This window comes from Solanum verrucosum, unplaced genomic scaffold (genome assembly GCF_900185275.1).
Source record: "Solanum verrucosum unplaced genomic scaffold, falcon-dt-bn FXZP01000249.1, whole genome shotgun sequence".
Taxonomy (NCBI): domain Eukaryota; kingdom Viridiplantae; phylum Streptophyta; class Magnoliopsida; order Solanales; family Solanaceae; genus Solanum; species Solanum verrucosum.
Genome location: NW_026019991.1, coordinates 71,871 through 91,689, shown reverse-complemented (window position 1 = coordinate 91,689; position 19,819 = coordinate 71,871).

The window sequence follows — 19,819 nt, the reverse complement described above, 5'->3', positions numbered from 1 at the left end:
TGAGCATATACAACGAATTATACTCCAAATCATGTCCGGAACGAAATAGTTGGGTCACATAAGAATGTATGGAACCAAAATAGAATAACACAATATACTCCCTCCATAGCGCCCATATCAAACATTTACATTCATATGACTCTATCTCTTTGAGTTTTAGTCACCCAGAATTAATCAGTATGATCCCCATTACAATATTACAAATACTTGATTCATCAAACCCCATATAATTCTCATAGTGCTCCATTGAGGCCAACACTCTTAATACCAACAAGCATCATAACCACACCAGCCATTTACCTTACTCTTAAACTATCACTAGTATCAAAGTCTTCTTAGCAAACACATTGTAGCCTCTAAAATTTTTAAAAAATACGACTCTCTATCTTTCCATTTAACCATTTCATGACAAATACAGGTCACACCCAAGACTGATAATACTATTTCCAAATCTAAAAGTACTTTCCCATCACGATACAATAATTGAATCACATCCAATGTTAACTTCACGTGAACTTTCACATACAATTTTTCAACTACCATTCATACATCATGTACCTATGCCAAATCTTAAAGAAATCCTTGGTCACTCCAATAATTCTGTATACTATAAGCTCATAACCTCTACTCACCATCAAATGCCTATGTAACACATCATAACAGTCTATATCTTCCCATCAACAAAGTAGTTTCAATCCCCTCAAAAGATACATCATTGGCCATTCCAATTAGAGTAAATATCATTGCTCTCTCCTCCTATAACTTTCTATGCAACAACGTTACTCACCAAATAGTAGCAAACCGCAACCTTAGGTACTCATTAGTCTTCCTTACAGTTCAAACAAATCGTTTAACCAACATTCCTTATTATATAGTTGCATCATCACAATCCATCGCGAACTCTTATTATCATCATCCTTAATTAGCTCTTGTCATCACCACGAAGTAAACCTTTTCATCAATATGACACCTTAAACCCAGTTATACCAATCAAATTCAAAGGACTAACCCACTTTTATATGCACTTTTTACTAAAATTTTCAACTACCTTCACACAAGTATACTCATTGAGACTTCCTTTACTCATAAGCTTGTTATTCTGGTATCTATCCATTCCCTTGGACCTTAAGATGAAATCATAGGTCCTCATTTAGAATCCTAGAGATACACTTCACAACCTAAACACATCAATATCATACCAAAGATCCACCACTAAAAGCTTCCTTATAAATAATGCTTAACCCATTCGTCCGTAGTAACAAGCTAGTTGGTTTTTCAAATATGAATGCAACATCAAATCTTATTAATTATATGAGCATGTGATACAACTGATAACTCTTTAGGCAGTTAGTATTCGCACTTGACAATCGACGTATCCATTTCCATGTACCACTAGTACCACATCGTGAAAGTCCGTTAGATCCACCACTAGAACACATCATATCTACTGAGAAGATTGTACCCAAATAGCCCATACATTTCAATCCATTGAATAACCGCAATACACTTCCAAATCTGTTCGATCTCTCATCCAAAGCGCTATCCATTTCTTCATATACCAGGTCGGTAGTTGAAATAACACACTCCATCACTCTAACCAAGTAAGAATTGGTACCATTATAGTAGTCGTATTATGACCCCTTTATTTATAGATACTCAATCTATGAAACATTCTAACCTTGATTGGTGCAACATCATTCGTTAAGCAACCCATATATGTTATGACAACTATACCAATTGTATTTTCCAAGATTACACTATTCATTATCTAACCATCCTTTAATCATTCTACTTCCAATTGTCAAACCACTCCAAATATTGGCTATACCACACAAGTACTAATCCCACTAGTAGTTGACTAGCCTAAAAAAAGTATAAGATACTCATGAAGTCTCTTAAAACATTGTTAAACCTAATTGTTTATTTATCCTCAAAGTAAATCATCAAAACATAAGCTCACGCAACTCCTTCGAATTATTGAACATTCTAAATCTGACCACACATCATCTCCATAAGTATATCATTTCAACCTTAGTACCATATTTAGCATCCAAGCCATACACGACACCAATTATTGACATGAGGAACTACACACGAGTCATCACATAAGTGAGAGATAAAGGAATGAAGTGATAAAAATCATAACAGACAAAGGATGCACGATAGAGATTCAAGGAGTGAAGATTTTTCCTAAAAGTCAATATAGCCTCTTAAAGATAAATACAGACGTTTCCATACTGATCCTCGAGACTCTACTTCGACTCGACTTGTATACCCGTGAGACCTATTAAACTGGGCTCTGATACCATTTTGTCACGACCCAAAAATGGACGTAATGACACTGGTCTTATCCCACCAAGACAAATCAGCCTAAAGTTCAACCATTACAATAAAATGCGGAAATTTCATAATCAACTCAAAAATACCCCCAAAATATGGTTGTCACGTGTACAAGCCTCTAAAGTATTACAATTGATTCAAAAGAAAATGCAAGTCTCAAATGACCTTGTTTCTAGAATAGAGCAAGATCATAATTAAGAAGAAAGAAGGTCCGTTGAAATGACAAACAACTTCCTCACAAACCTCCACAAGAAGCCTCAGACAAGGAGAAGAGAAAACATCACAAAGGTCCGAGCTATTAACCTACAAAAAAAATGTAGTAGCAAGGGGTAAGTATCAAACCACACAGTACTCAGCAAGTAAACCTCTAAACATAAGCTAAGGGGGTAGAATACGGGTACTCCTTACACCCCAACCGAACCTCCCCAACTACAACCTGCATAAAACCAGCCTACCCTAACTGTTCACAATATACAAGCGCATATCTCAACAACAACATTCTAACAATCACATATTCCAACAACAAGCTCAATATTCATCAATTACAACCTCCATAACTACAACCTGCTTAAAACTTGCCCAACCTAACAATTCATAATTCACATAGCACACAACTCAACAACAACACTCTAACAATTACATTTCCTTAGCAACAAGCTCAATATTCATCAATCAAAGTTCCACAGAAAGGCACTCACAAGCTCAGCAACACAATATCAAGTTCACTAATGATAAATATGTGCAATGCAATGTCAAGTATAGTCCATGCATCCATTGCGGCACGCGATACGACCCTCGATAATAGTAAGCATCGCGGCGCGCGATTCATCCCTCGAAATATAGGATCCATCACGTCGCGCGATAGGTCCCTCGAAATGGTACATCCTCTTTAATTTCTTACTCTTTCTCAATTCACATAACACATGTCACAACTATGTCTCTGAACAATGCAAATGACATGTTCACACAAATAATGAGGAGATGACCATTTTCATAACATTGCACAATTCACAATAACACAATCATGATACAACATCAATAATGATTCAACAAGTCTTTCAAACCATTCCCAACTCATCACACACAAACAATTGAACACATTGTCTTTTATTACCCCTTTTTCATCATTAAAATTAATCAATGTGGACAAGTCAACCCATCACCAAGTCTCATTTCCCCCAAACACATATTATAAGGAAATACACGAATTACATACACTTAACAAGGGTTTAGAAATCTAGTTATTTCAAATAGTCGAACAATGACTCTAGAACTTGAGCCTTCCTCTTTCGGTTGACTTCCAAATCAATACAGTCTATCTAAATAAATAATTACAATAAGATTTCAAAACTAACAACACTCATATCACTAAAGGTCTAGCCTAGACCCAAAAACTCACATAGAATCTATAATCAAGTCTAAGGCTAAATCATAACTTCTCCAAACACTACAACCCTAATAATTTTCATATAATATAATACATTTAATATTTAATTACATATCTCCATTTCTCAAAACTTGAATTGTAACTTGATAACTACAAGAAAAGTTCCAAAATTTAAACCAATACATAGATAGTAACCTTACGAAAACCCTAACTCATATTTAAATCCTATCACCCCCTTATCATTGTAAAATTAGAAGCCTTCACTCGCCACCAAAATAACAACTAATAATAATAATAATTAACTCCTAACGATGGATAAAACTGACGCTGCACAGCAGCAAACAAATTTGCCAAATTCTTGTAATCTCATGCCCCTTTTATACACACAAAATATGATATAATAATATGCTCCTCTTTTCAGGTAATCCATTCTTACTCAATTAATGATGGTTGTCAGAATTGTCTCCTCCAACCCCAAAATAATTGTCGCCACTCCTATCACAATTCATGTGCATCTAATGCCCATTACTATAATATTATTCTATATTCATATATATTATGCACTAGAATTTATTTCTTATGGATATCAAGGTATGCCTCTTACCTCGAGGTTCCACGACGCTCTGCACAGGTAGTTTCTCCCTTCCTTTCTTTTTTTTTCCTAAATAAAATAATTAGGCATTCAAAGTGGCAAATTACACTAACTTAGTCTAATTATATGGGTTAAGTGGTAAAGGTTATTAAACTAATTATAAACTTGGCCCATTAAGCATTAACTAACATTAGTTATTTAATAATTAATCACCAATAAATTCACTCTAGTTAAACAAATATTCTAAGTTTCCAAAAATGACATTCCGGGTCATTACAGAATCCTATATTACTCTTTTAATAATCTGGAAGTAGATGTAGGGCATGTTGATGAAATAGTCCAACACTCTGATAGCCTTACATACTTGGAAGAATAAGGTTCTTGATGTATTTTGAAGTAGAACTTTATTAGAAGCCTTGAAACCCTAGCCTAAAGGAGAAAAATCAAGAAAACCTTTCTTGATATTTCTTGAATTAGTTTCTTGAAACTCTATGGCCAAGAATTATAATTTTCATTAGTGATTCATAATTGTATGGAGGAATTTGAGTTGGAAAGAATGTAATTCTTATAGAAAGACTTACATTGAAGAAGAATCTTGAAAAAGATTGAAAGTATCTTGAAAAAGATTGAAACAATCTTGAATGGAAGTCTGATTGTTTTGGGTCATTAATTAGTCAAGAAGAGAGATGAAAATATGTTTGTTTTGGATCATTAATTAGTCAAGAAATTTGGTTAAGATTTTCTTAGAGGTAAAAAAATAAAATCAATCCTTTTTAATGTTTCCCGTCGACTTATTCATCACATTCTTGTATCAGGTTACTAAAATGGTCATAACTTTTTACTCAAACTTTAGATTTTTGCGAAATTGGTGGCGTTGGAAAGAACATTGAAATACCTTCTAATTTGATAGGTTATTGGCCACGTAACTCTTTTTATTCTAAGTGATATGGTTATTTGAAATCGACCCAAGTAGAATCTTACATCAAAACTTAATCGATTCGAAAAACTTTCAACTCTACTTTGTGCTAGGAGTTTCTAGTGACTTAATTGATATCCAAAATCATTTCCACAATGAAGAATTTATTTTTACACATATGAGTAATTTAAGAACCACCCGATATGACCCTACAAGTAAACGAAGAATAGTTTGGATCTAACTAAATTTTTTTTGGGGTGTTACAATTTCAATCCAATAATTCCAAAAGATAATAGTCCATGGAAAAAATACACACAGGAGGAATGTATTGTCTCCATTTTTTGTGAAATACAAGATGCTTATTGAATGCGATTTACACCCATTATATCAATTTTTGGATCGAACTAATCCATTGATCTCGATCGCAAACATTTCTTGAACATGTACACCGCAATCTTAGCCAAATAATTGTCACCATGTGAAGCTTTGGGGAACAGTCTTCGCAACTTGCTGTAACCAGCTGAGGATGAAGATGAAATCAACGACCATAATTCGATTTTCTAATTCTTTCTCAAAATTGGACGGATAAAATCAACTAACCATGAGTGAAAACTTATCTTCTTCAGAATAGTCCTCAATAGGGATTGCCTAATATTCGTATTATGAAACTTTCTCTAGAGTCTCCCCGTCTTGGTCATCCAGTTGTCTGCTTTGAGATTTACTAGTCTCAATAAAAATTTTGGCATGAAATCGTTCCCTTCATTTGCTTCTTCCTTTCAAGAGTGGTACATATGTCATTAAAAGACTTGACACCCAAGCTAGTAATTCGATAAAAAAATATTGATTATTAGAAAAGAGAAATATATATGCAATATGAAAATTTTATAAGACTACTCAAAGAACATAGATATATACGTTACAACATTTAAGTTGATCCAAATTCATTTAGAAAAACTTTTATATTCTTAAATAATTTAAAATTATTAAATTAATATTGAATAGGAAAGGGCATGAAGAATGCGACACAATTGCATTACCTTTTCATGTTGCGAAGAATACTTTAAAGTTACGAGTGATTTTTTGTTCTATACATGTCTATATACGGAAGAAGAAAACAATAATGTGTAAAAAAATACATTTAGATAAACTAATGAATTCCTTCAATAGTATTACGTTTAATGTGCACTGATAATGTATACTAGTTAATCTCTTCTATACATATAATAAAATTAATTAATTCTTTCACATAACAGAACGTTTTTAGTGTTGCATGCAACAAAGTGATTCAAGAATTAATTATTTAAATTGGAGGTTTGAAATACAATTGTGATATACTTGAATTCCGTTGTTAGAAATCATATATATCTCTGTGTGAACTCATCTCCCCACAGATATGCTTACTGCAAATCACCATATAAAGAAACAATAATGAATATAGGGTTTCCTCGTACGAGTGAATAACCAAATTTCAATAGAAATGAAATCTTAAAGAGAAATTAATGCAATTGCAAAGGAATCACAAAAAGTTGGAAAATAGTACATCAGTTTCACTTTTGTTGATAAAGTATATATGCACACAGACGAGACTTTTGTTAAAGGAAAGGAGCGAGGGAGACACAATTAGAAATTGGGTAGCACAACACATTAATTTCAAGTACAAAGGCGACGAAGGGTGCTAACTCAACAATCCAACCGTGTACATTATACATTAAAAGAACTTTAAGTTTTTTTTTCTAAACCTAAAGAAAATAACTATAAAAAAATGTTTACTCAAGATAGGTCTAATTAATAGGTCATCGTAGGTATTTATGATAGATACTCATTGGTAATCTAGTGCAAATGTAAATTAACATGTCATCATAGATTAAATTACGTTAAAAGTGTAAGAAATGTGTATACATTGTTGATATATATAAATTAAAACAGTTTCAAAATCACCTAGGCAACGAAGTGTGGAAGGACCACTATTGACCCCCGATGAGAGGGATTGGGTAGCTACATGTAGTTTAACAATTTAAAAAAAGAAGAGGATTAAGGTTTATAGAAAACATTTAAACTATAATAAAACAGAAGAACAACATTTAGTCAATGATTAATATCATTTTGATACTAAATATAACATATAAAATAAGCAAAACACTACATTGTTCATTCCAGTAAACATCAAACAAGAAATGGCAATTGTAATTAGCACCAGTGGAGACATCCAGGCATACTAATACAAAGATCAAAATAGGATAGAAAGGTCATTAAACAAATATCAAAATCAGAGATATCAATGCTTCATTATTTCGATCCATTGAATCTGAGTTCAGATTAGTCATACACATTAGCTTTGACTTACTGAAAGTTCAAGAATACCCGATAAGTTAATAAGTCCACCAATTATTTTGTGCATATGCATACATAGTGAAGAACATAAGTTTGCAGATCTACTTCTTGTTGATTATAATAAACATGAGATTATTTACTGATTTTGTAATTTAATTTAATAGAGCTTCAATCAAGCATGGGTTAGTCCAAGTCCTTTTCTTTTGTGCATATGTATACGTTGCAATTTTGTTTGCTTAATCTCTTGTTCTCGTTCAAATTGTTAGTGTTTCATCACACTGTTTGTTAGAGTGAATCAAAAATCGATAATTAATTCACGAAAGAAGTAAAAATAAAGAAAAATATTGTCACAAAGAGAAATTTACAATCTAAGACAAAATTTTATATCATCTAGGTTGAACTTTGAAAAAATAATATACTACAACATAGTATTCAATAACTTCTGTTACATAAATAGTGACAACATAAAAAGGAGGAATTGTTTATAGGGCTACCTACAATACAAGAAAATATGATTAGGGATTCATAAAAAGGGTTGTTTTGGCATCCTATGTAGAAAGTTGCAGGAATACCAACACATCAACAACAACATACCCACTATAGTCCCAAAAGAATAGTCTAAAAAGTGTAAACATTCTGTTTTTCAAAGACCCCTCCATAGAAGAGTATATCAAAATAAAATTTCATTCTCTAGTGACTTACATCGGTAAAAAAAGGTTCATTCCCCAGGGAATCTAAATCATCTGGTGAACTAGAGTATTTGTAAAACTTCCCACTATTACAGTAAGCTATATATCACAGCTACAGTGGCATCAAAATAATACCATGGCTGTTGTATTAGATTAGTTTTTACAAACTCGGAACTTGAGATTAAAGCGAGCCATGTTTTTGAAACAAACCTGAATTACAACAAGGCCTTCATAGAAGTACCTCCATGTTGATGTCTTCAGGAAGTTGTTTTCTCATCTTTGAAGCTCTAGTTTCCACCACTGAATTTGAGATGGATATTGTAGTTTGGGATATGATGTTGGTTGCGGCTTCTTTAAAGTTTTATATTTTAAACAATTGCATAAAAGGGTCACTTTTTCAGAGTTTTTAACCAAAATTGTGAATTGGTTTATTTTTATATTTTACATATTACTTTAAGCATCTTTAGTCCATAGTGGAACATTTATTTTCAAACTAATAGATTTAAACTAGTAACTTAAAAATAGGCTATTAAAAACAAGCTAAAACCAATTGACTAGGTCGATTTGATCCAAAAAAGAAACTAATGATGCTCGAGAGAATATTTAAAGGACAAGATAGATATTGTGCATCTTTTCTTCACCTGTTCACCATAAAAAAAATTACCATCAGAAAGAAATAAAATTTAGTATTAGAAATATTAGTGTAATGACATTAAGTTTGATGTTATTAGGTGCATAAACCAATTTGCTTGTTTCTCATTCAATATGTCCTTATAAACAACTTTATTTATGTTCCACTCTAAAATAAAGTAGGAACCAATACCAATTTGTGTAAAAAGGTGAAAAAAAGTAGTGTTTGACAATATATAGATCATGCACTTCACTTCAAAAATTACACATTGCTTTAAAAAATTGTGTCACTTCCACCATGGTATCTATAGGATAGGTGGACAAAGTATGCGACCAAAGAAAAGGTTGATGACATTTCAAATACAAGATTACATGTGAATGAGTTGAAGCCTTCCACCGTATGGCTTAATAACTGTAACACCCTAGAGAATTTTCGAACTAAGACTCGAGCCGTCCTTTATGTGGAGTGAGATTTTACCGAGGAATAAAATTTCTTGAGTGTTAAGTTAAGATCCCTAGATGTAGCACATTGAGTTCCAAGAAGAGTTGAATTGGAAATAGTCATTTTGGAAAGAATCTGGAAAATTTGGCTATGGAAAAAAAGTGAGTTTTTGGTCAACTTTGAGCAGTCGTAACTCCTAGCTCAGAATGATTTAGGCGAATTTCCAGTTATGTCTGGAAATCCCTTGGAATGATCTTTCCAACGCCGCCGAGTTTACTTGATTCCGAGTTTGTATGAGTGACTTATGCCCTTTGGAAGTTGGGTTGTTGGCACAGTCGCACAGTCGCACAGTGCAGTTTGTTTAGTCCGAAAATTTTAAGGGTATTTTGGTCTTTTCCCTAATCTTTTCTTTGGGTTATATTGAGGTGTTAGACTGATGTTTGGATCATTTTTGTCCCATTTTAAAGAGTGAGAGTAAGAGTGAGAGTTAGGGCTTGGAAGATAAGAGAGAAAGAAGAGGAAAAGAAGAGGAGAAAGAGAAGAAGAAGCTAAGGATCGTCGTGGATTTTTGTCGGGGGTGATCCCTAATCAGGTATGTGAGTCTTTAGTGTGGGTTTATCCTTTCCCCCCACATACCAAGCTCGTTTTTATGATTTGAGAAGAGATTGGATTTGTTGTTGAAGTTGTTAGTTGTTGTTGATGTTGTTAGTTGTGTTGTTGAAGTTATTGTTGGTTGTGGGACAGGATTGGGCTGTGTATTTGAGTTGTGACCTATTGTATATTGAGGGATTTTATGATCCTTAGTGTTGGTTGGTTCATACCCCCACACACCAACTCGTTTTTAATTCCAAGAGAAGATTTATTGGTTGTTGAAGTTGTAGTGGTGTTGTGTTGAAGTTCTTGCTGATTTAGTACAGATTTCTGGCTGTGATTTTTGAGTTGAATCTATTGTATAATAAGGGTCTTTATGATTCTAAGTGTTGCTGCTGAAACCTTGAGGTTGAGAGGGTTTAGAATTGGAAAGAAACAAGGGGAAAAAGAAGGATTTTTGGGGAAAAAGGGGCTGGGCTGTCGCACCTCTCCTAGTGCCAAGGACACCAATCCTTCCCTTTCATTTAGCATTTTTTTCATACATGTTCCTAGGTATTATACCTATGTTTCCTAGTTGTTTCCAACACTCCAAGGTACTTCCAAAAGTCAAGTAAAACTACAAGTCAAGTGAAGTTAGTTTCCAAGTCAAGTGAAATTAGTTTCAAAGTCAAGTGAAGTTAGTTTCCAAGTCAAGTGAAGTTAGTTTCAAAGTCAAGTGAAGTTAGTTTCCAAATCAAGTGAAGTTAGTTTCCAAGTCAAGTGAAGTTAGTTTCAAAGTCAAATGAAGTTAGTTTCCAAGTCAAGTGAAGTTAGTTTCAAAGTCAAGTGAAGTTAGTTTCCAAGTCAAGTGAAGTCAAGCTTAGAAGTAAGTAAGTCAAAACAAGTCTTTAAGGTTTTCCAAGAGTCTTCATTGATCGTTTTAACTTCATTTTAAGGCTCAAGTTAAGTAAAGAATGAAGAGTTCCAAGTTAAGAGTTTCAAGTTGAGTCAAAGTATCGAGTTTCAAGTAAAGTAAAGAGTAAAGAGTTGAGTTCATTTCTCAAAGTTATTAGGGAACTATGTATTCCCAAAGAAGTTTTAAAGAAATGTTTTTACATTTAAACAAGGTTGGAAATTGAGATTTCCAAAAGAACCTTCGGGCTAGTTTTTGAGTAATTATCTCATATCAGCAGGAATAAATATGTTTTAAAAACATAAGAGCCAGTACATTTTTGGGAGTAGTATCGAGCACCGAATTGGGGGAGCGTTCAAAGAACCCACAGCCCCCATAGAACCATGTTAGCCACCATGGGTAGAAAAGGATCATACTTTTTAGATGAATCCTTTTCAGATTAGACTAGTGGATCCATTAGGCAGTTCAGGTCTTATACCTTTGGCCGGGTATAAGATGCTCTGGCAGCGTGAGGTCGATCGCTGTATCATCACTATAGCTCTTATGTGATGGTTGTCGGTTAGAGAAACTCCCACAGCAGTTATTGTATTTTCATACACAGAAATTATTGTATTTTATATACATCAGTTCAATTGTATTTCTATATACATCTCAGGCTTATTTTATCCTTGTATACACTCAGAGTTTATAGCATGTTTTAAACAGTCTTTCTTTATATCGCACTTGTTTTAAATTGCCTTATATTGAAAGAAGTCAGTCAGGTTGAGTTCAGTTATTCAAGAGTCGAGTATCCTTGAGTTAAGTATCTTTGAGTTAAGTATATATCTTGAGTTAAGTATATATCCTTGAGTTGAGTATCTATCTTTGAGTTGAGTATCTGTCTCTGAGTCCAGTATCTATCTTCTGAGTTGAGTAAGTTTGAGTAGTTTTGGGTATTCCTTGAGTTGAGAAAGTTTGAAAAAGAGGTAAGTTATTCAGTTTATTCCAGTGTTTCTTCTAGCCTATGTTGTTTAGATTTCCAGCTTACATACTCGTACATTCCACGTACTGAGCCATTTGGCCTGCATCTTTTTATGATGCAGACACAGGTATTCAAGATCATCAACAGGAGATTCGTTGATACATCCGGGAGTTCCAGTTAGCTATGACAAGCCTCTTTGCTTCCGGAGGATTTCATTTACCTTTCAGTTGTATCAGTTGTTAGGAGGTCGTGGGTCTTGTCCCGGCTTCCATCATTATCAGTTAGAGGCTTCATAGATAGACAATAGAGTTTCAAAAGTCTCTTCATTTATTTTGTTAAATGTTTTGAAGACTAAAGTTTCCTTTTATGGCGAGTTGTATATATATTCTATTATCAGAGTTTTCTTTTGAGTTAAAGATTTGTAAAGTTGAGTTTATAAACTTTTTTTTCAGTTTTAAGCTCTTGTATGCTTAAGTTAGTATTCCGCTTGGAGTCAGCCAGGATGAGGGTTCGCTTGGGGACCAGCATGGTCTTCGAGTGCCGGCCACGTCTAGGGTGTAGTCTCGGGGCGTGACAAACTTGGTATCAGAGCACAGAGTTCAAGTGTCCTAGGGTGTCTATGAAGCCGTGTCAGTAAGATCTTGTTTATGGTTGTGAGGGCCCCACTTCTATAAATGAGGGACTACAGACATTTAAGAAAAGTCTCCCTTTTTTTTTTTCACACTCTTAATCGTGCAATAGAGCTAAGTCATGGAGATCTAATCTAACTCGTGCGTTCTTAGAATCTTTCAACTACCCATCATACTGGAGGTGGTTGAAAAGCAGAGTCAGTTTTTTTGTCGATGAGTTGTTCTTAGCAAGAGTCTTGAGAAAGTCATGAGGATTCAGAGGGGCTTAAGAGAAGCCCAAGAGTAAGTTAAGTGTTCAGTTTCAGAGTAATGCCTTCATATGAATCGTGCATTTGAGATAAAAGTGAGTTGTACTTTCTTCTCTAAGTATTGTTTCAGCTGAGATCCTTACGAGGAGGTATGTTTAGAGCTTGGGTATGATTTTCACTCGAAAGAGTAGCATGAGTTACGAGATCATGAGCAGTAGTAGAGAAAGAGCCTAGAGTTAGAGAGAAAAATATACAGAAGTTTAGTAATTTAAGTAAGGGAGATAGTGATGAGGCAAGCTATGTTATTGTAGTCATGCACCCAGTAAGTTATGAATGAGGAGTTGTCCCTTATGGGTAGACTAAGAAGTGATGAGTTGTGAAGATTACATCATAAGAGGAAGAGTGTGTTGTAGCTAGATAGGAGTTAGTGATGAAGTGTTATTGTGTAGAAAATGACCAAGTGCGAGTGTTGAAAAAAGAAAGCAGAGTATTCATGAGGTGTTAGATCTACGCTAGGCTTATGATTTTGAGGGAGGTCCCATAACATTCAAGTGGTATAGAATTATTGGGCATTGATGTATAGTGAATGAGTAAATAGTACTCAAGTTGTGAAGGGAAATATGATAGTAAATTGTGAGTATGAATACTAAGAGGTGAGGTTTGACTTTTGGCCATAAGGTCCTAGTGGACGAGAGTTTCTGAATTTGTACCTAGTATTTGTAAGTTAGTGTAGTAAGCGAGCAATCATATTAATATTCGGGTTTAGTCATAAACCTTAAGCTTGAATTTGAGATGAGTGTCTTGACCAAAGAAATGGCAACATGAGAGTGATGATGCTAGTCTTGAGATTTGATCTAGTAGACTTGACATAGAGTAAGTGAGGAATTAAGGTGATTAGTCGCAATAAATATGAGTGGTACAAGTGAGAGACCCTAACCTTTAGATAAGGGCAATGAAGTGTGATTAAGTCACCAGAGTAACAAAAGCGTTAAGAGGTGTACCGAGAGTGTATGTAACCAGAAGAAGTTAAAGGAAACACCTTTGAAAGAGGACTTAGCACCGCTTATAGAGAGTTTGGTAGGCATGAGATAAATTTCTCCCAAGTGTTAGATTAAAAGAAGAGGTAAACAAGTTAAATATGTGGAATAGGTCCATAGCTTTCAAGTGTTAGCTTTAGACCTAAGGGGGAGATGTCAAGATGAGAAATGGAGTCAAGTGTTTTAGATTAAGATGGTAATGAATTCAAAGAGTTTGCGAGATATCTTTTCAGAGGCCATTTTAGAAATGGAGTGGTGTTAAAAAGAGGAGGTTGATGTTCTTATCGTGTTGTGATGGTGGGATAGTTCCATTTAAGTTTTTTTTTTTAACACTGAGGAAGAAAAGGATGAGGTTTTACTATGAGAAATATTCAAATGAGAGCCCTTAGTTGGATCTAAAGGAGTGGTTAGTAAGAGTCCATGGAGTGTTAGAATACTAAGCTTTAATGTGGTGTTAAAGAGTTATAGTCTTGGGATAAGATTCCCTATAGAGAGGTATAGAATCCGAACCTAAGGATTTGGGTTAAGCTTGAATATGGTAAGAGCAGACCATTAGACGCAGACCTTAGTAAGAGTAGACCCTTCCATACCAAGACTAGCCGTCATTCGAGGACGAATGATTCCAAGGGGGAGATATTGTAACACCCTAGAGAATTTTCGAACTAAGACTCGAGCCGTCCTTTATGTGGAGTGAGATTTTACCGAGGAATAAAATTTCTTGAGTGTTAAGTTAAGATCCCTAGATGTAGCACATTGAGTTCCAAGAAGAGTTGAATTGGAAATAGTCATTTTGGAAAGAATCTGGAAAATTTGGCTATGGAAAAAAAGTGAGTTTTTGGTCAACTTTGAGCAGTCGTAACTCCTAGCTCAAAATGATTTAGGCGAATTTCCAGTTATGTCTGGAAAGCCCTTGGAATGATCTTTCCAACGCCGCCGAGTTTACTTGATTCCGAGTTTGTATGAGTGACTTATGCCCTTTGGAAGTTGGGTTGTTGGCACAGTCGCACAGTCGCATAGTGCAGTTTGTTTAGTCCGAAAATTTTAAGGGTATTTTGGTCTTTTCCCTAATCTTTTCTTTGGGTTATATTGAGGTGTTAGACTGATGTTTGGATCATTTTTGTCCCATTTTAAAGAGTGAGAGTAAGAGTGAGAGTTAGGGCTTGGAAGATAAGAGAGAAAGAAGAGGAAAAGAAGAGGAGAAAGAGAAGAAGAAGCTAAGGATCGTCGTGGATTTTTGTCGGGGGTGATCCCTAATCAGGTATGTGAGTCTTTAGTGTGGGTTTATCCTTTCCCCCCACATACCAAGCTCGTTTTTATGATTTGAGAAGAGATTGGATTTGTTGTTGAAGTTGTTAGTTGTTGTTGATGTTGTTAGTTGTGTTGTTGAAGTTATTGTTGGTTGTGGGACAGGATTGGGCTGTGTATTTGAGTTGTGACCTATTGTATATTGAGGGATTTTATGATCCTTAGTGTTGGTTGGTTCATACCCCCACACACCAACTCGTTTTTAATTCCAAGAGAAGATTTATTGGTTGTTGAAGTTGTAGTGGTGTTGTGTTGAAGTTCTTGCTGATTTAGTACAGATTTCTGGCTGTGATTTTTGAGTTGAATGTATTGTATAATAAGGGTCTTTATGATTCTAAGTGTTGCTGCTGAAACCTTGAGGTTGAGAGGGTTTAGAATTGGAAAGAAACAAGGGGAAAAAGAAGGATTTTTGGGGAAAAAGGGGCTGGGCTGTCGCACCTCTCCTAGTGCCAAGGACACCAATCCTTCCCTTTCATTTACCATTTTTTTCATACATGTTCCTAGGTATTATACCTATGTTTCCTAGTTGTTTCCAACACTCCAAGGTACTTCCAAAAGTCAAGTAAAACTACAAGTCAAGTGAAGTTAGTTTCCAAGTCAAGTGAAATTAGTTTCAAAGTCAAGTGAAGTTAGTTTCAAAGTCAAGTGAAGTTAGTTTCCAAATCAAGTGAAGTTAGTTTCCAAGTCAAGTGAAGTTAGTTTCAAAGTCAAATGAAGTTAGTTTCCAAGTCAAGTGAAGTTAGTTTCAAAGTCAAGTGAAGTTAGTTTCCAAGTCAAGTGAAGTCAAGCTTAGAAGTAAGTAAGTCAAAACAAGTCTTTAAGGTTTTCCAAGAGTCTTCATTGATCGTTTTAACTTCATTTTAAGGCTCAAGTTAAGTAAAGAATGAAGAGTTCCAAGTTAAGAGTTTCAAGTTGAGTCAAAGTATCGAGTTTCAAGTAAAGTAAAGAGTAAAGAGTTGAGTTCATTTCTCAAAGTTATTAGGGAACTATGTATTCCCAAAGAAGTTTTAAAGAAATGTTTTTACATTTAAACAAGGTTGGAAACTGAGATTTCCAAAAGAGCCTTCGGGCTAGTTTTTGAGTAATTATCTCATATCAGCAGGAATAAATATGTTTTAAAAACATAAGAGCCAGTACATTTTTGGGAGTAGTATCGAGCACCGAATTGGGGGAGCGTTCAAAGAACCCACAGCCCCCATAGAACCATGTTAGCCACCATGGGTAGAAAAGGATCATACTTTTTAGATGAATCCTTTTCAGATTAGACTAGTGGATCCATTAGGCAGTTCAGGTCTTATACCTTTGGCCGGGTATAAGATGCTCTGGCAGCGTGAGGTCGATCGCTGTATCATCACTATAGCTCTTATGTGATGGTTGTCGGTTAGAGAAACTCCCACAGCAGTTATTGTATTTTCATACACAGAAATTATTGTATTTTATATACATCAGTTCAATTGTATTTCTATATACATCTCAGGCTTATTGTATCCTTGTATACACTCAGAGTTTATAGCATGTTTTAAACAGTCTTTCTTTATATCGCACTTGTTTTAAATTGCCTTATATTGAAAGAAGTCAGTCAGGTTGAGTTCAGTTATTCAAGAGTCGAGTATCCTTGAGTTAAGTATCTTTGAGTTAAGTATATATCTTGAGTTAAGTATATATCCTTGAGTTGAGTATCTATCTTTGAGTTGAGTATCTGTCTCTGAGTCCAGTATCTATCTTCTGAGTTGAGTAAGTTTGAGTAGTTTTGGGTATTCCTTGAGTTGAGAAAGTTTGAAAAAGAGGTAAGTTATTCAGTTTATTCCAGTGTTTCTTCTAGCCTATGTTGTTTAGATTTCCAGCTTACATACTCGTACATTCCACGTACTGAGCCATTTGGCCTGCATCTTTTTATGATGCAGACACAGGTATTCAAGATCATCAACAGGAGATTCGTTGATACATCCGGGAGTTCCAGTTAGCTATGACAAGCCTCTTTGCTTCCGGAGGATTTCATTTACCTTTCAGTTGTATCAGTTGTTAGGAGGTCGTGGGTCTTGTCCCGGCTTCCATCTTTATCAGTTAGAGGCTTCATAGATAGACAATAGAGTTTCAAAAGTCTCTTCATTTATTTTGTTAAATGTTTTGAAGACTAAAGTTTCCTTTTATGGCGAGTTGTATATATATTCTATTATCAGAGTTTTCTTTTGAGTTAAAGATTTGTAAAGTTGAGTTTATAAACTTTTTTTTCAGTTTTAAGCTCTTGTATGCTTAAGTTAGTATTCCGCTTGGAGTCAGCCAGGATGAGGGTTCGCTTGGGGACCAGCAATGGTCTTCGAGTGCCGGCCACGTCTAGGGTGTAGTCTCGGGGCGTGACAATAACATTATGATACATTCTCCTGGGCTTTCCAAATGACCTACTCGGTCTGAGAATCATTATAAATTTGTGTATTAAAGATTGTTGCAACTATGTGATGATTTTGATGAACTTTATATGAAGTTGATAATGATAATGTATGTGACCGTCAAGTTAATGAGTCAAATTTAAATATTAACTTAAGCGAACAAAGAAAAAATATTACTTTACTTGACCCTCCATGTGTGGCTACTAAAGGACATAGCTAGTTCTTTAAGAACGAAAGGTGGTCTAGAAAGTCATCAGAACGTGAATAGAAGCTCTTCTTAGAAAAAAAAAAAAAAGGAAAATCAAAATTATAAAAAAGAGCAAAAGAGTAAGGTAATTATATACTTGGTATTTAATTATCAATTGGATTCAGTAAATTAAGAATTTTAAGGCATATTCATTGATTCATTCACATATTTCGACTATTTGATTGATGTGCAGTTCAAGCACTAATGTTGAAGTGGAATCTAAAAGCATAAAAATATTCATGAATATACTTTTCCAGGATTTTATGAGAGAAGCTTCTTATCAATTCCAAAGAGGTTTCTAATCAACAAATTGGCTTGGAGTTTTGTAGTTATAAATTATAGTAGATGCATGGAGATAGAATTATGGAGAGTGTAGATTTTTATTATTTTTGGAAGAAAATAATTCTAGGCATAGTTTTATAGCATAATTTATTGTTCAAAGACCTTTGGCTTTCATTTAGTTCCAGTTACAATCTTTATCACAGTTTAAACTTGAAGTTTTAGATTTATATTGTTGGTTGTGTTTATTATTTTCATAATTTAGTTACTCTTCATGAATTTTCTTGAACTGGAGAGTGGTGCAATAAGTCCCATAAAATATTTATTGAATACTTAGATACAATTTGTGATGTAGCTATATAATCATGCTATAAATAATCTTAACAAGGAACTTGATCCTTTGAAGAATCGGTTTGAGGGTGAGTTGGACAAAAACATGAGGGACTACTAATCTGTCGATACTGATATTTTTGTATTCAACAATGGCTGTTGTGACATCCTATGTAGACGGTTGCACTATAACACCTCAAACATTTCTAAGTTAAGACTCGAACCATTCTTCATTTACTTGTAAGGTCATATCGGGTGATTCTTAAAATTTTCCATGTGTAAAGGTAAATTCTTCAGTGTTGAATGATTTTAGATATCAATAATGGTCACTAGAAACTTCTAGCACAAACTAGAGTTGAAAGTGTCATTATCGATTAAGATTTGATGTGAGATTCTACGTGGCCCATAACCTATCAAATTAAAGGTATTTGAATCTTCTTTCCAACACCACCAATTTCGCAACAATCTGAGGTTTAAGTAAAAAGTTATGACCATTTTAGTAACCTGATACTATGATGTGATGAATTAGCCGATGAGAAAATATTAAAAAGGGTCGTTTTTGTCTTTTTACCTCTAAGAAAACCCTAAATAAATTACTTGACTAATTAAAGACCTAAAATAATCAGATTTTCATATCTTAATCCATCATTCTCTTCTATCTCAAACTCTAAGGAAAAACCCTAAGGAAAAATCAAAGTAGAAGACTCTATTCAAGATTATTTCAATCTTTTTTTCAAGATTCTTCTTCAAGATAAGTATTTTCGAAGAATTCCATTATTTCCAACTCAAATTCCTCCATACAATTATGAATCACTAATGAAAATAATTATTTTGGCCATAGATATTTCATGAAACTAATTCAAGAATTTCAAGAAATGTTTTTTTGATTGTTTAACTTCAAAGCTAGGATTTCCAGGCTTCTAATCAATTATTCTTCAAGATTCTTCAAGAACCTTACTCTTTCACGTATGTAAGACAATCACAGTGTTGGACTAGTTCATCCTCACACCCTACATTAACTTTCAAATCAGTAAAATAAAAATCTAGGATTCTACCCCTAGATTTGAGTATTCTTGAGATGAGTTGATTTTGAGTTCTCAAGTTCCTGTTTCTTTTCAAAATTATTTTCCTAATTATTGACTTGCTATATGTTATTCATTAAGATTCTTGAGTTGATTCGTTCATGTCTATATTTCAGCATGAACCCTATGAATTGAGTATTTTTTAGATGAGTAGTATCATTGAGTTCTTGAGTTCGGATTATAGAGTTTCCATATTGCTATGAGGATCCATGAGTTGAGTCGTTCATGCCCATAATTCTGCATGAGCCCTATGAATTGACTTATAAATTTTGAAAAGCTTTTTAAAGCCAACACTTGAGTTTTTAAACTGTGTTTTTGAGGAAGTAAATATGAGTTTTGAGGAAGAGTTTCTACAACATGATTTGTATGATAATCGAGTATGCCATCAACGGTTAAACAGTACGGTATATAGATATATCATCAATGTTTATGAAGTATGACTTAACGAGTCTTCAATTGTAACACCTCTGATCTCAAAATGAAGAAAATCCTAGTTTCAGAAAA